Source organism: Pteropus alecto, unplaced genomic scaffold (assembly GCF_000325575.1).
Source record: "Pteropus alecto unplaced genomic scaffold, ASM32557v1 scaffold156, whole genome shotgun sequence".
Lineage (NCBI taxonomy): Eukaryota > Metazoa > Chordata > Mammalia > Chiroptera > Pteropodidae > Pteropus > Pteropus alecto.
Window position 1 is genome coordinate 1,092,477 of NW_006437746.1, and position 5,658 is coordinate 1,098,134.

A 5,658-nucleotide genomic window follows, 5' to 3' on the forward strand; every position below is an offset into this window, starting at 1 on the left:
AGTGGAAAGATATTGGATAGTTCACAGAATCACCAGGAAGGTAGGAGCAACAGGCTCAAAATAAAAATAGAAGAACAAGGAGGAAAGGCAGCGATACCCACAGGGCCATCTGATCAGGACACTTGCCATCACCCTCTCCAGACCTGGCTCTCTCCGCTGTCTTTAGGGGAACAGAAAGTCAGACCAGACGTTCCAACTTAGGTACCAAGATGTGACAGGTTTTCGATGTCAGAGTAAGGTGTGAGGCAGGTCACCAGGCAGCAATGTCAAAGGAAAGGACCCAGAACTGGGTGAGTGAGGGCATCAAAGAGGAGAGAGACTGAGCTTGGAGGCAGAGCCTTGAGGACTCTAGGCTGTGAAGTCCCATCATGCTCCCACCAGGGGGGAAGCAGTCAGCGTGATCCAGCAGGGGAGCAACCAATAAACCCACAAAAATGTACATGGCAGGGCCAACTTTAAACACTGGCTGGACCCAGACAGCAAAAGCCAGTTTGTGACAGTAACCAGTCTGTTCAGAAATGCCGCATTCCTATCACTTTTCCTCAGGGCTCCAACCCCAGGAGGGTCAAATAAGGCAGCCAGGCAGTGGGGAGGATGTGACAGGGAAAGGAAGGAGTCAATCCACTCTTCACAGCTCTACGTGGGATGGGAGAATTTTTACCTTCAGCTGAAGATAGAAGTATGGATTAATAAACGGATACAATGTTTTGCAACTTAATGATCATAGTACTTTGTTATCTGACTAAAATCAGGAAGGTCATGAGCATTTACTTCATGTGGCATCCAGGGGTAATGGCGGGACCTTCCCCATGGAGAAGGCTTAAGGGGGTGTCAGGATGGAGTGGACAAAAATAAAGTTTCCTGTAACATCACCCATTGCAAGTCCAGTAAAGTGACATTTGCATAGAAAGTGGACATCACTGCCACAGTCACTGAAATAATTAAATCTGTTTCGGCTTTCTTGGGTCACCTGCTCCAATTTCAGAGTCCCAAGCAGAAGCATCTGATTGGCTGAGCTGAGACTTTATGTCCATGCTGCAGCTGAGACTATGTGTGTGTGTGTGTGTGGTATCGGCCCATGTTGCCCACCATACTCTACCTGATGAACGCATCTAAATTAGGGAAAGGGCTCAGAAAGTGGAGGTACAAAAACTGACACGTGTGCTATATATAATGAAAAGCTCTGCATTCTAAACACAGGGGACAGGGGAGAAGGGGAGGATGCCAAGCAAAGGAGGACAACGATCAGATACAAAATAACAGTTTTACTACATGAATGGATCACAGAGAATATTTGTAACTAGAAGTTAGAATATAAACCTTATTCTACAGTCTGTGTTTTCCAACATAAATAAAATTTTAAAAATTGATAAAATATTTGGGCTTAAAAATTAAACAAACTTTAAAATTAAGCAAAATGCCAGAAAACAGGCATTAAAGTATCTTATTGTTATCTAGAACTTTATAGCTTAAAAAGCTCCTTCATGTCTATTTCATTAGCTCTTAACAACACGATGAGATAACTCTCCAGTGTCCGACATGGTGCCTGGCACATGGTAAATGTTTGTTAAATGGATGAAGAAGTAAAGGAATGAATGGGTAAGGAAGAATTAAATCCAGTGCTAAAAGTACAAGCTTTGCAGTTGGTCAGCCTAGTTCAGCATTGCTCCCAGAACTTACTGCAATGGTAGCTTTTTATCTGCGCTGTGCTATACGGTAGCCCCCATAAGCACTATTGACGCTTGAAATATGCTAATGAGACTGAGGAATTGAATTTTAATTTTCTTTCATTTTAATTCTTTTAAATTTAAGTAGCCACGTGCTGCTAATGGCTACAGTACTGGACAGCACAGGTCCAGAGTTCAAATGCCAGCTCTGTTATCTAGCTTCTAACCTGAGCAAACCCCTTCATTTCCCTAAGTCTCATTTCCCCCAAATGTGAAATGTGAAAAATAATGTTCTACTTTACCGGTTGCGATGTTTAAAAGAGCTCTTATGTGTGAAAGGTGAAGTTCATTGGGTTATGACAGGCAAAGCTTCATGCGTGGCAGAAGTTCGACAAACGCAAGGCACCATTTGGATGACTGTGACTCCCACTACCGCTTCTGTTACTGCCACCGCAGACTCAGGATGCTGAGTCTGAGAGGGTGAAGAGCCTGCCCAGGTCACACAGCTAGCGCACGGCGGAGTGGGATTTGCTTCTCCCGTTTTCTCCCCCGCAGTGGCTTGCTCACTACCAAGTGAAACAAGGGCTTTAAATACCCCCTACGGGCACTAAGAATCGTCTGTGCACTGAAAAATGAGTCTTCCATATCTTCTTTGTGCTAAGTATTCAAATTCATGTCATTTCCTCTGGGATTAATAAAACGTCAATTTGTTTAAAAGCATTACTGACTCTATGGTGGCTTTTTGTCACTACATAGATTCTGAATCAACAGATACTAAAAGTACAGCTATTATTATGTGAGGTATCTCAAAAGCTTCTGACATTAAAAAGGCATCCTTGTCCTCTTTGGTTAAGACGTTAACGCTTCCTTGTTAAAAATAAAACATAAGTAAAGAAAGGAAAGACACAGGGTACATGCACATGTACACAGAAGAGTTAAATATCAAGAGGAAATGGCGATGCAAGGGACTCCGTGAATATTCTAGGTACATTTGCTAGAAGCACAAATGACGCTTTCACCGAAGGGGGTTTCCTTAACATCGGTTAATAGAAAAGATTAATGTGTAATTTGCTAAAAGATTCTGCCACAATCAGCAGCTATCATAAATAAAGCTGAGTTTAGTTTTAAAACAGGAATCTTATACATTCGGAAAGTTTGAAATATGCTTTGGAGCAGATTTTGTGAAAGATTGAAGAATTTTAGAAGAGTGGTCCTGAGTGGAATGACTATAACCCAAAAGGTGCCCATCAGGACCAACTGGGATAAGGGAAAAATATACAACTTCTGTATTTACTTTTGACCTTAAAAAAAAAAAAAGAAGTAGCCAAGCTTCACGGATATTTAATATACGCATTATATTACATATTATATTATGTTATATTACATTACATATATGCATTAATATACATGTAGAGGGTGCATATGCAAAATTACTTTCCTAAGAAGACTGCATAATCAAAAATCTTTAGAAATTTTTGTTTCCAAGGATAAGCTCAGGATAAAACTGCAGTATGATATGATTTTTAAAAACAAGCCCCCAGTAGAATTATCTTCGCTATATTAGTTAGTTTTTCCTATGTAACAAACCACCCCAAAATGAGTTGACCTATAACAACAACCATGTTTTACTGTTTAGAACCTGCACACATATCATTTTACTGACGATCTAAGAATACGGGTTCTGAAAACTAACTCATCAGAGGAAGGCTTCACAGAACTGGGATCCTTATACTACGATAAGAGAACATTAATAGAAAAAAAGGGAATATGTGCATTAGACATTTACTATCTCGATTTCTTACAACTTAGATTCTAATACAAATTATGGTGGAGGGAAAAATATTTTGAATGGACGAGCCCTTGAAGCAACAGAAAATAAAGCATTTTTTTTTCTTTTCCCTAATTGATTTTGTAATTACAGAATTCTATGATTTCAGAGTTCCATTTGTGTGGCACAACCGTCGGCTGACATAAAAATTACTGGCAAATTCCAGAGATGTATAGATTCCACACTCGTCAACTTTTCTTATTTTTTCAAAGAATTGGCTTTTTCTTTCTCCCCTTTTAAAAGAAAAACAATATGGTGTCTGTTCCTTTTTCTTTTCCCCTTAACTCAAATTCTATAATTGTATATGAAAAATATGAGCATATCCGAAAATGGATTATGAAGAAAAAGCTTTAGAATAAACAAAAGAAAGATGGAATAAAATGCATGTCCATCACTGCATGAGAAATAGTGTGACAGATGTACAGTTATTCTGCTTAGAGAATGGTGGTGGCTCAGAGCATTGCTGTCCACCTGAAAGGGATATGCGAAATAAAATATATTTTAAAGAAAACCTGTGCAAATGCAGTGTTCCTTCTGGGTACAGCTAGAACAATGTTCTATTCAAATAATTTTATATCTTCTCCTAGAGCTAAAATTTCTGCAAAGTTAAATCAAAAGGCTATCAAAATCTATGCATTGTACAAGAAACTAATCCAATTTATTGTAAGATTTAAAATTAAAAAGATCACGAAGTAAAATAAATTTTAATAAGTAATAGCCTCAAAAAATTTAGACCACTGATACAATTTTTATGTTATGGCTTTTTAACAAACAATCAACCAAGGATGCAATGAAAACAAAACTCTCATGTCCTTCAGAGGCATTTCTGGGAGAATAAGCAGAAATGACTATATATCCTTATTCTAAGAGAATTTTTTAGTCAAGCAGTTAAAACAATTCACTCTGCATGTTCCTTCCCTTTTCTGTGCCCAAAGTTATTTTTTGCTGAGTTGTGCAAAACAGAAAATGGACACTTGCTCTGGCACTGTGACCTTCTCCAGGCCCCTGTCTGCCCTGCCCTGATATTCACCCGTGTGATATAAGCAGCAACCATCCTCCATGCACACGCAACTCGACAGCATGTAAGAGTAAAAACATCTCTCACTCACATCGATGAAGAGTGCCACACTACAAACACATTTCCTTCTTCTGTAAGATAGATGATTAAAAAAAAAAAAGATTGATTCCGATGGGCAACTGCTCAACATTGTTATTTTTCTTTTAGCTATACACATAAACACATCTAATTTTTGTTTTAAAACCAATAGAGCTCATAAATATTAACTGTCTCTATATTTTCTAAAAGAAATCTATAGCTGGTCCATATGTTTTCCAACTAAGACATAGCATAAAAACTCCATGTTTAAAAATGCCATCACCACCACCTCCGTATGTACACACTCACGCACATACACACCTGCTCCAACCCCACACTTATCCACTGATGACTAAACCATTTCAGATACGTTGGTGGGGGACAGGGGGACAGGGGCTGAGGAGGATTTTTTTTTAATGATAGGCATATATAATATTTACCTAACAAGACATTTTGTTCTGTATTTTGTTTTAGCGTGTGGGGGGAAATCAATTGTATTTAGACTTTATATGGCATGGGTTACTCAGTTCACAGCAGAGACACCTGCAGCAAATTAATTTGTTGTAGCACATTAATTATCTCATAGCTTCTATTTAGGCTGCAGCTGTTGCTATTATGTTAATATTTTTTTATCACCACTGTATACAACAGGTTATGGCAATAATAGAAATATCTCCTTTTTTGGCTTCCTCCTCCCTGTCGTTTCCATTTTTCTATGTCAGAAGGGAAGACTGGAAGAAATTTAGGCAAATGAAGCCCCAAAGCGCACTATAATTTTCTATTTCTGAACCGATTTGTAAGAGAATGGGTGACTGAAATTAGCAAAGAATCACCCCACACAAAGATGGCGCGTGCAGAATTTGTGAAAGCGAAAAAGGAGACGAAGGAGAAGCATAAGAGGGACAGAATACTGCAGTGCTGGGGTGGTGAGTGTTTGGATGGGGGCAGGGAAAATGCTGCAGTTTTCATGAAATAATAAGGTGGGGGAAAAAAGGCATACAAAGAGTAGGTTTTTCATTGTTTGTAAAATATAAACACAGATGAATTCTGTCTTTGGTTTGTTCATG